The 12,475-nt window shown below is 44.0% G+C and overlaps 1 long non-coding RNA gene across 1 annotated transcript; it reads left to right on the plus strand.

The window, feature by feature from the left end:
- Positions 1–2,158: 2,158 nt before the first annotated feature.
- LOC148378649 (uncharacterized) lies at positions 2,159–2,845 on the plus strand. The gene is made up of 3 exons (XR_015855732.1): positions 2,159–2,320; positions 2,457–2,561; positions 2,706–2,845. It is a non-coding gene; the product is annotated as an uncharacterized LOC148378649 (long non-coding RNA).
- Positions 2,846–12,475: the final 9,630 nt, after the last annotated feature.

Here is a 12,475-nt window from a genome sequence, read left to right on the forward strand (position 1 = left end):
AGAAGCCCTGGCAGCGGCCCAGCAGGCCTGGCAGTCCCGAGCGGCCGAGCTCCGATCGGCTCATCACCAGCATCGGGAGGAGCTGAGCCGAACCAAGAGAGACTGCGAGAGGGAGATCCGCCGACTGGTAGGACTGATCAGATGCGCGGTGCGTGGCTATGTTCCCAATTTCGTTGTATACCTGCAGTGCAATGACACCTAAGGCATTCTATTCTATTCTATTTCACAAGAAGAAAATGTCCGGTTGCTCGCTTCGCTTTTGTCACAGCAAAGGTGTTCTAGTCGATTCCAGAAAAAAATTGGCCGGTTGCTCTCTTTGTTTTTGTCACAATTCTGGCAAATGAGTTTGCCCGCCTGCCTGAGCGCTCCCCGTTTGTACATCCAGACGGATGAGATCAAGCTGAAAGACAGAGCGGTTAGTGTTTTGGATGAAGCCCTGGGGCCGGCCACGTCCACCGCCTTCAGCTGCAGACTCAGGCTGCCGAGCAGCAGATCGCTGCCCTGAGGGATTCCCAAAGGGCGGGCCTAAACTACCCTGGAAGTGGGGTCAACGCCGCTACTAGCAATCCTCTTCATTGCGTAAGCCACCTCATCACACACTTGCAGTACGCATGACTTAGTTCGTTGCTGGAGGAAGGTAGCACAAAAACAGTTTTGAACTTTGAACGAGTGCTTGTGTGTGTGTGTTGCGGGGCGTTTTCAGTCTCAGGAGGATCGGGACACGCGACGGTTTCATCTGAAAATCGCTGAGCTCAGCGCAGTCATCAGGAAACTGGAGGATCGAAACGCCCTGCTTTCTGAAGAGCGCAATGAACTGGTAATTTATTGACGGCACGCTTGAAGGTTTGCGCTACGTTTGATGCGCGCCATCCAGCGAGGCACCCATTGCGCTTGCTTATTAGTTGAGCGGCGCGGCGAGTCGGTTGCCTGGTAGATGTCTTTTATTGGGAGCCAAAGCCACGATTCCGTTCAAACCGATGCAAAAGGAATGGATACGTTCTGGCCCGCGTGTTGTGCGTCTTTCACATCCCGCACTTCATGCTTGCAGCTAAAGCGACTGAGAGAAACAGAAAGCCAGTTTCTGCCACTCCTGTACAAAAACAAACGCCTGAGCAGGAAGAATGAAGAACTCTCGCTGGTGCTGTGTCGCCTTGAAAACAAAGTGCGCTTTGTCACCCAGGAGAACGAGGAGATGGCAAGCTTGGTAAGTCGACGCGGACAACGGCGGCGTGCCAACAGAGTCCACTGCATTTGTGTTCCACAGAGAAGGCCTAGTTCGCTCAATGACCTGGACCGCGGTTGCGGCCAGCAGGACGGTGAAATGGAGTTCCTTCAAGTTGTGGAGCAGCGGCACATCATCGACGACTTGTCCAAGGTCTTCAGGCAGGCGACTCGGTGCACGTACGGCAGCGCCGCGCTCGCTCGCTGTCGCCAGGAAACCTTTTCCGTCCAAAGCTTGGCCGGCGGCCGCCATCCAAAAAATTGGCCCCTTAAATTCCGACCTTTCAAGCAGGAGCATTGTGCGCACGCGTTTGAACACGCTTTAGACTTGTTTTGCCGTTTTCAGCAGCTCAAAGCTCCCGTTTTGTCAGCGCCTTTGCCACTCGCTGTGCGCTGAAAACGACGGACTTGCCCGGCTGCTCAGCCCGTCAACCATGAGCCGCGAGCGCGACGTCATTGTCCGTAGGCAGCTAGTGGCAAAATGCACCCTGTTAGAGTTGCGCTCGCTCCAACTTATTTTGCAAGAACCACACGGGAGACAAGTAAGTTCTTTTGGACACCTGCAGGTGGAGAGTCCATCCGTTGTACGAATGAAGTCTGACTCTCGGCTCCTGCACGAGCATTTTAATTAAGAGAAACAGGGTGGGTGTAAGAGTGGATTGAATAGAGGAAGCCCTTGACCTCTAGTCAAAACATAGCAAGGGGTGTTTTACGACTTTGTGTAGGAAGGGATAAGCGATAGGGATAAATAAGGGATAAATAATATTATTTATTACAGGTCGCAGTCAAAGTCAAAGCAACACAATGATACGATAAAGATAATCTGGAAAACCCTGACACACCCTGTAGTTGTCACTTTTGGAAAAGACGAGCGTCCCTCCAATCATCGCCGGTGACGTGTTTTTCAGGCTCTGGAGACAGGAGCTCATGTCAGAAATGTCATTGTGAGTCGCGTTTGTTTCTGCGCCGGAGCCGTTCGTTCCCTTTGCATCCAAAGAATCTCAAAGGCGGATTATTTGTGTCGACAGGAGAGAGATTTGCTGCTACGATACCGACGTCGAGAATCTCTGAGGAGGAACAAAGCGTGAGGTCCTGCAAGGTGAGTCTGTTTGTTTGCGGCTGCTTGGTGTTGCGCAAGATGAAATGGCCTTTTTCTCGCTATCGTTCCTCTCGTCGATTCATCGTGAGGTGTCGCTTCAGTTTGTTCAGAGAGATGTTTGCTTCCGCGCCCGCAGGTCATCGAAACATTTTACGGCTACGACGAAGACGTGTTGGTGGACTCGGACGGATCGTCCTTGTCTTTTCACACCGACAGAACCCCCGACACGGAACCCGAAGAGGTAGCCCGCCATTTCTGCCAGCGTATTGGCACCAAACATTCCTCTTCAGCCTGGAATCGGACTCGTCTTTGCGTCGCGGGTGCTTTGTCGCCGGTCTGACTGATTCTGGTACTAGTGCTGTGTTGCATTGGTGTGTGCATGAAGAGGCGGAGCTTCGCTACCGCCAGCTGACGCAAGAATATCAAGCGCTGCAACGAGCCTACGCTCTGCTAGCCCAGACCAGCGAAAGGGGACTACGACGCCGAGAAGGAGATCAAGGTGGCGCCCCTTCCCGCAACCCCCGGCCGGGTCGCAGCCTCCCCGTTCTCACCCAGCCTCGGGTGTTCTCTGGTCTGAAAGGAGGAGGAGGAGCCTCCCTCCTCCTCCTTTCAGACCAGAGAAAAGCTGATGGTAGAAATGGGTCACTATCAAAGCAGAGTAGCAGATCTGGAGTCAGCGCTGAAGCAACAAGGACAGGTAAGCTCATCAATGAGCACACCTTTTTCTCAGACAAAATAGCTACATTCTTCAGTCACTCATCCGTCTGGCATTACTGGACCAACCCCCCCCCCCCCCCCCCCCCCGAACGTGGCTGGGAAAATGCGGAGAAAAGCAAATGTCATTTTCCAGTCAACCAAAGAATTTGTGGATGAAAATGACACAACATTCCAAAGCTGTCCACGCGTTTGTCTCTTCTAGAATGTCAAGTGGGTGGAGGAGAAGCAGCTGCTGCGTCAGAGCAATCAGCAGTTGGCCGAAAAGGTGACGGAAAGAAAGGCGCTGGGCGGAGTCGCTTGGCGTCACACCTGTCGGGAAGCCCCGCAGATGAGGTCTGACTGTCTTTTCAGGTCAGGCGGATGGAGGCGGAAGAAGCGCGTCTGAAAGAGCACATCCAGGATATCCGAGACCAAAACGAACTGCTTGAGTTCCGCATCCTGGAGCTGGAGGTGGGAAGACTCGCACAAGCGTGTTGAGGCCAGAGATGTGACGGACGGACGGACGGACGGACGGACGGATGCATGCCTCTGCCTTTCAGGAGAGGGAGTGGCGCTCCCCCGTCTTGAAGTTTCTGCAAGTCCGTTTCCCAGACGGCCTCAGCCCTTTGCAGATTTACTGCGAGGCCGAGGGCGTGAGCGTACGTAAGGCGTCCCTCGCAACCCTAACCTTAACCCGAGGTCCCAGAACACCTTACATTGCTCCTTGCGCCTTTCCCCCGGACATCGTCATCAGTGATCTGATGAAGAAGCTGGACATCCTGGGCTATAACGCCGTAAGTGTATGTCGAACTCCTTATGTTCGCACTCCACGAGACTCGGCGGCTCAAATGTGACTTTTGGAAGGCTTTGCGCTGAAAGAAGCTTGTTGACGCTGTGCCTTTGGGCTCTTGCAGAATCTCACCAACGAGGAGCAGGTGGTCGTGATTCACGCCAGGACCCTTCTCACCCTAGCCGAGAAGGTAACGCGCACGTCCACGCACGCTCTCGCATTCTGCTTATGTGACAGCAGCCTTTCCTCAGTGGTTAGAATACATCAAAGTGACCAAGTCAGCACTTCAACAGAAGATGTTGGACATTGAAAGTGAGAAGGTAGACAGACACGCGACATCAGCCAAGGGGAACTCCGGCAATGTGCCCCAACAATTCTGACCTTGAGCTGTGCTAGGATATGTTCTGCAAGCAGAAGGGCTACCTGGATGAAGAGTTGGACTTCAGGAAGTGTTCCATGGACCAGGCTCATAAGGTAAGCCGCCCTCAAATCTCCCGCCGGACCACTGATGGACGAGGATTGCGGCCCAGAGGATCCTGGAGCTGGAGGCCATGTTGTACGAGGCGCTACCGCAGCGGGACTGCCCCGCCACGGACGGCGAAAAAGCCAGCCACGCTGGCGTGAATGACGTGCTGACGGCGGATCAGAGAGAAGAGCTTAGGAGCGCCGTGGACCAATGGAAGCGAGCCCTGATGTGCGAGTTGAGGGAGCGCGACGCTTGCATCCTCCAAGAGAGAATGGATCTGCTGCACAGCGCGCAACAGGTAAGGGCCCAAAGCCAGCCCGGCACTTACTTGCACGCTTACTGGCTTTTGAATGCCACTTTCCATTTGTCCGTCCTAGAGGAACAAAGAGCTGAAAGAATTCATCGAAGCTCAGAAGAGACAAATCAAACAATTGGAGGAGAAGTTTCTGTTTCTCTTTCTATTCTTCTCCTTGGCCTTCATTCTGTGGCCCTAACACCAGCTGGTGAGTGAGCTCCAGCGGCACCGCACTCGACACCTCCGATACACTGCCAGCCGGTCTCAGACGTTGGCAGACGCTCCGATGCCAACGTATACCCCCCGCCACGGTGACAGAGGCACCGCGTCACACCGGCGCTCATCCAATCAGAAGGCAGGAAAAGCAAATTCACATGCAGGGCACTTTTGAACCAGAAGAGAGCGCCACAAAAAACGGTTGTTGCCCCAAACGCGCACTAAAAAGGGTCAGAATAACAAGAGTCCCACTGGCCAGCCGGGGCCACCCGTCCAGCTGTTTCTTCAGGGGGGAAAAAAATTGGAGTCACCGGTGAGTACATTTTGCATTTAGCTCTGCTTTTCTGCTTCTGTCTTCAAGTGTGTGGCATCCTGCGATCAAAGAGTCAGCCAACCCCAAAGCGGTTGACCTCAACGTCCCACCACCATGCCTACCAGAGCAGGTGACGTGATGCTTTGGACATCCTTCCGTCTCAGATGCCCAAAAGTACTCTTTGCCACATCTGCGGCAATACGGTGTCTTTTCAAAGGTGCAAATAAATCCAGCGTGGGCGGAACACGCACGTCTTCGGTTTTTCCCGCTTTGTTTGTGTGACAGCTGTTGTGAAAATTTTATACAAATAAAGTTGTATAGTACAGGTTTGGCCAAGCCGCAACTCCCGAACCGCATGCGGCTCTTTTATGTTCATATCAACATTTGTGTGTGTGTGTGTGTGTGTGTGGGGGGGGGGGGGGGTTGTGCGTGTTGGCTTCACTTGAGTTCAATTTGGTATTTTGGTCAAAAGCGCATGTGGTGAAATTCCACAAAGTAGGATGGGCAAACACATTTCTTTAAACTATGAGTGTCAATTGGGCTCTCGAAATGGCAGGGAAAAGATGCACAGCAAAACGAAAATACGTAGATGAACACAGGACGTTTTAATCAGAGTGGGAAAGTTTCTATTTTTTGTTGAACGTGATGGCAAACCATTCTGCCTGATATGTCAGACCTCAGCGCATTTCAAAGATTCAAATCTTCAGCGCCATGCACTTCAGCTCACTCCATGCTAACATTGATCAGGCGTCGAACCCGCATCATCATGCTTAAGAGGTGGCCATGCTAACCAGTGCGCCATTATGTCAACGCATAATAACTAAGTCTACTGGTCAAAACAGCGGTTACTATATGACGTCGCTACGTCGTGGTCACGTGACGCAGACAAGACGTCAATGGACGTGGGCAGAGTTAACTTGTTTAAAAGGGAGTAGGCAGAAGAAATATTTAATTTATTTAAATCTATTTTGAGTGCACACCATTATGCCAATGCATAACAACTGTAAATCTACTAAACAAAACAGCGGTTGCTATATGACATCTGCCACGTCGTGGTCACGTGACATACGTGACGTCGATGGGCGTAACTTTCGCCGGAATTCAAATCCGCGGGGAGAGTTAACTTGTTTAAAAGAGAGTGGGCAGAAGAATTATTTAATTTATTTAAATCTATTTGGTGTGTGCGCCATTATGTCAATGCATAACAACTGTAAGTCTACTAAACAAAACAGCGGTTGCTATTTGACGTCTGCCACGTCGTGGTCACGTGACGCGGACGTGACGTCGACGCCTACTTTACATCCCACCGATCACAGGACTCCTCGGCTGCATAACCGTGCCCCCTTCCCAACCAATCGGATTTGCTATACGCGAAAACGACGCCAATGGAAAGAGCTTCCGCCCAAATTTAAATCCGTGGGCGTGGCTCGCAGCAGGAAGTAGGAAAATGGCGGCGATGTTGACAAAGACACAGCGGATGGTAACATACGACTAACAAGAGAAATATTTTTATTTTCTGCTTGCAACTGGACCGTCCAGAGCGTACACGGTAAGTACAACTCATCGTTTTTAAAAAGAAGTACTTTTGTTGCCCTGAAAAGCGAGTGAGCGTGGCGTTTGTGGGGGACGTCGAATTTCGACGATTCTTTCTGGTCAACGGTTGTAAATGATTGTGTTGATTAAAAAAGAAAACTTGATGTAACTCTACTTTTAACTGCCGTTTCAGATAGATTTGGAATTGCATCACATCCAATTTTGCCTAGAGCGTACACGGTAAGTAACACTCGTTGTGTTTAAGGAGATTTACGTTTGTAATAGCAGAAGTGTAGCCGCGTTGCGTTGTACGTGTGAATGTTGGTCCGGGCGAAATGTTAATGTTTAATTTCATTCCTTTAGGTTCCACGGTGTTTGTTGGCTGCAAGTTTTCCACTGCAAGAAGAGGCTCATATCATTGACCAGGAGCGAGCTACAATGGTGAGTAGCCATAACATTTATGTTAAACACTTCCTATTTCATGTCTAACAGTACTTGATTTAACAAATAACCATAAATAAATACAGTGTGGGCACTGAAGTTAACATATGTGATTATACTGCCTAATCTGTCACCGAGTAGATTGTTGCAAAGTAATATAAGATCCAAAGTTGTAATTCAGAATAGTTTTCAAAAGAAGGCCATTAGAATTATATACAAGTCTGATTACCCTGAACAAGCTATTAATTAAATCACAAATTCTTCAATTCAAAGATTTGGTAGATTATCAGACAAATAATGTCTAACAGTAATTGATTTAACACATCACGATAAGTAGATTGAGTGTGGGCACTCTCAAGTTAACATATGTGATTATACTGCCTAATCTGTTACAGAGTATGTTGTTGCCAAGTAATGTAGAATAGATCCAAAGTAGTAATCCAGAATAGTTTTGAAGAGGCCATTAGAATGATAAACAAATCTGATTACCTTGAACATAATAACAAGCTAAGTGTTTAATATGTCCTATGAAGTCAAAATTGGGCACCATCATGTGGTGAAATTTGGAATTGCATCACATCCAATTTTGCCTGGGAACAAACAGATTACATAAATCTTAGTTTTGAATAAGCCACTCCTTCTCAAACAAGTAAACTCTGCCCATTTTGCGCAGTAGATGTTCTGTTAATATCTAGTATTTATACAAAGTCATAATTTAAATTGCTTTCAACCTTCATTCATCGGTTCAACCAACATTACTCGCTCTTCTTACCAACTTGTATTGATTTAACTAAGCGTTTAATACTTCCTATCAGGTCTCAAATCGAGATTTGGCAAAATACAATTTCAGCAAATCCAATTTTGCCAGGGAACAAAAATAGATTAAATAAACTAAATAAGTCCTCTTCCCATTAAATAAATCAGAAAAGTCTGTCTTGTAACCAGTCCTCTTCAAACAAGTAAAGTCTGCCCATTTTGTGCCGTAGATTTTGTGTCTATGCCTAGTATTTAAACAAAATCATAATTTAAACGACTTCTTTCCTTCATTCACTTTGGAAATTTGGAATTGCAGCAAATCGAATTTTGGCAGGGAACAAAAATAGATCAATTAAACTAAATAAGTCTTCTTCCCATTAAATAAATTAAAAAAGTCTGTCTTGTAACCAGTCCTTTTCAAACAAGTAAAGTCTGCCCATTTTGTGCCGTCGATTTTGTGTTAATGCCTAGTATTTATACAAAATCATAATTTAAAGGACTTCATTCCTTCATTCACTTTGGAAATTTGGAATTGCAGCACATCAAATTTTGCCTGGGAAGAAAAGTAGATTAAATAAATTTAATAAGTCTTACTACTTCCCATTAAATAAATTAAATACGTCTTACTTGTTCCCACTCCTTTTCAAAACAGTAGTTTAAAACGAGGGCCCTTCACTCAATCTTTAACCTCAACCCCGCACGTTGTGTTGTATCTGTGAATGTTGGTTGTGGCCAAATGATAGTTTTCTTTCATTCGTTTAGGTTCCAAGAAAACTTGATGTAACTCTACTTTTAACTGCCGTTTCAGATAAGCGGGTATTACGTCGCAGTCAAATGCCGCGGATATGACGTAATTGCCCGAACCTCCGCCAAAATTCAAATCTGTTGGCGCGATGGCCGTGAGCCACTGAGCAGCGACGATTATCAACAGAAATATCTTTATTTTCTGCTTGCAACTGGACCGTCTAGAGCGTACACGGTAAGTAACACTCATTGTGTTTAAGGAGATTTACGTTTGTAATAGCAGAAGTGTAGCCGCGTTGCGTTGTACGTGTGAAAATTGGTCGAGGCGAAATGTTAATGTTTAATTTCATTCCTTTAGGTTCCACGGTGTTTGTTGGCTGCAAGTTTTCCACTGCAAGAAGAGGCTCGTATCATTGACCAGGAGCGAGCTACAATGGTGAGTAGCCATAACATTTATGTTAAACACTTCCTATTTCATGTCTAACAGTACTTGATTTAACAAATAACCATAAATAAATACAGTGTGGGCACTGAAGTTAACATATGTGATTATACTGCCTAATCTGTCACGGAGTAGATTGTTGCAAAGTAATATAAGATCCAAAGTTGTAATTCAGAATAGTTTTCAAAAGAAGGCCATTAGAATTATATACAAGTCTGATTACCCTGAACAAGCTATTAATTAAATCACAAATTCTTCAATTCAAAGATTTGGTAGATTATCAGACAAATAATGTCTAACAGTAATTGATTTAACACATCACGATAAGTAGATTGAGTGTGGGCACTCTCAAGTTAACATATGTGATTATACTGCCTAATCTGTTACAGAGTATGTTGTTGCCAAGTAATGTAGAATAGATCCAAAGTAGTAATCCAGAATAGTTTTGAAGAGGCCATTAGAATGATAAACAAATCTGATTACCTTGAACATAATAACAAGCTAAGTGTTTAATATGTCCTATGAAGTCAAAATTGGGCACCATCATGTGGTGAAATTTGGAATTGCATCACATCCAATTTTGCCTGGGAACAAACAGATTACATAAATCTTAGTTTTGAATAAGCCACTCCTTCTCAAACAAGTAAACTCTGCCCATTTTGCGCAGTAGATGTTCTGTTAATATCTAGTATTTATACAAAGTCATAATTTAAATTGCTTTCAACCTTCATTCATCGGTTCAACCAACATTACTCGCTCTTATTACCAACTTGTATTGATTTAACTAAGCGTTTAATACTTCCTATCAGGTCTCAAATCGAGATTTGGCAAAATACAATTTCAGCAAATCCAATTTTGCCAGGGAACAAAAATAGATTAAATAAACTAAATAAGTCCTCTTCCCATTAAATAAATCAGAAAAGTCTGTCTTGTAACCAGTCCTCTTCAAACAAGTAAAGTCTGCCCATTTTGTGCCGTAGATTTTGTGTCTATGCCTAGTATTTAAACAAAATCATAATTTAAACGACTTCTTTCCTTCATTCACTTTGGAAATTTGGAATTGCAGCAAATCGAATTTTGGCAGGGAACAAAAATAGATCAATTAAACTAAATAAGTCTTCTTCCCATTAAATAAATTAAAAAAGTCTGTCTTGTAACCAGTCCTTTTCAAACAAGTAAAGTCTGCCCATTTTGTGCCGTCGATTTTGTGTTAATGCCTAGTATTTATACAAAATCATAATTTAAAGGACTTCATTCCTTCATTCACTTTGGAAATTTGGAATTGCAGCACATCAAATTTTGCCTGGGAAGAAAAGTAGATTAAATAAATTTAATAAGTCTTACTACTTCCCATTAAATAAATTAAATACGTCTTACTTGTTCCCACTCCTTTTCAAAACAGTAGTTTAAAACGAGGGCCCTTCACTCAATCTTTAACCTCAACCCCGCACGTTGTGTTGTATCTGTGAATGTTGGTTGTGGCCAAATGATAGTTTTCTTTCATTCGTTTAGGTTCCAAGAAAACTTGATGTAACTCTACTTTTAACTGCCGTTTCAGATAAGCGGGTATTACGTCGCAGTCAAATGCCGCGGATATGACGTAATTGCCCGAACCTCCGCCAAAATTCAAATCTGTTGGCGCGATGGCCGTGAGCCACTGAGCAGCGACGATTATCAACAGAAATATCTTTATTTTCTGCTTGCAACTGGACCGTCTAGAGCGTACACGGTAAGTAACACTCATTGTGTTTAAGGAGATTTACGTTTGTAATAGCAGAAGTGTAGCCGCGTTGCGTTGTACGTGTGAAAATTGGTCGAGGCGAAATGTTAATGTTTAATTTCATTCCTTTAGGTTCCACGGTGTTTGTTGGCTGCAAGTTTTCCACTGCAAGAAGAGGCTCGTATCATTGACCAGGAGCGAGCTACAATGGTGAGTAGCCATAACATTTATGTTAAACACTTCCTATTTCATGTCTAACAGTACTTGATTTAACAAATAACCATAAATAAATACAGTGTGGGCACTGAAGTTAACATATGTGATTATACTGCCTAATCTGTCACGGAGTAGATTGTTGCAAAGTAATATAAGATCCAAAGTTGTAATTCAGAATAGTTTTCAAAAGAAGGCCATTAGAATTATATACAAGTCTGATTACCCTGAACAAGCTATTAATTAAATCACAAATTCTTCAATTCAAAGATTTGGTAGATTATCAGACAAATAATGTCTAACAGTAATTGATTTAACACATCACGATAAGTAGATTGAGTGTGGGCACTCTCAAGTTAACATATGTGATTATACTGCCTAATCTGTTACAGAGTATGTTGTTGCCAAGTAATGTAGAATAGATCCAAAGTAGTAATCCAGAATAGTTTTGAAGAGGCCATTAGAATGATAAACAAATCTGATTACCTTGAACATAATAACAAGCTAAGTGTTTAATATGTCCTATGAAGTCAAAATTGGGCACCATCATGTGGTGAAATTTGGAATTGCATCACATCCAATTTTGCCTGGGAACAAACAGATTACATAAATCTTAGTTTTGAATAAGCCACTCCTTCTCAAACAAGTAAACTCTGCCCATTTTGCGCAGTAGATGTTCTGTTAATATCTAGTATTTATACAAAGTCATAATTTAAATTGCTTTCAACCTTCATTCATCGGTTCAACCAACATTACTCGCTCTTATTACCAACTTGTATTGATTTAACTAAGCGTTTAATACTTCCTATCAGGTCTCAAATCGAGATTTGGCAAAATACAATTTCAGCAAATCCAATTTTGCCAGGGAACAAAAATAGATTAAATAAACTAAATAAGTCCTCTTCCCATTAAATAAATCAGAAAAGTCTGTCTTGTAACCAGTCCTCTTCAAACAAGTAAAGTCTGCCCATTTTGTGCCGTAGATTTTGTGTCTATGCCTAGTATTTAAACAAAATCATAATTTAAACGACTTCTTTCCTTCATTCACTTTGGAAATTTGGAATTGCAGCAAATCGAATTTTGGCAGGGAACAAAAATAGATCAATTAAACTAAATAAGTCTTCTTCCCATTAAATAAATTAAAAAAGTCTGTCTTGTAACCAGTCCTTTTCAAACAAGTAAAGTCTGCCCATTTTGTGCCGTCGATTTTGTGTTAATGCCTAGTATTTATACAAAATCATAATTTAAAGGACTTCATTCCTTCATTCACTTTGGAAATTTGGAATTGCAGCACATCAAATTTTGCCTGGGAAGAAAAGTAGATTAAATAAATTTAATAAGTCTTACTACTTCCCATTAAATAAATTAAATACGTCTTACTTGTTCCCACTCCTTTTCAAAACAGTAGTTTAAAACGAGGGCCCTTCACTCAATCTTTAACCTCAACCCCGCACGTTGTGTTGTATCTGTGAATGTTGGTTGTGGCCAAATGATAGTTTTCTTTCATTCGTTTAGGTTCCAAGAAAACTT

Source organism: Syngnathus floridae, unplaced genomic scaffold, assembly GCF_059516105.1.
Source record: "Syngnathus floridae isolate MCC-2025c unplaced genomic scaffold, RoL_Sflo_1.0 HiC_scaffold_31, whole genome shotgun sequence".
Taxonomy (NCBI): domain Eukaryota; kingdom Metazoa; phylum Chordata; class Actinopteri; order Syngnathiformes; family Syngnathidae; genus Syngnathus; species Syngnathus floridae.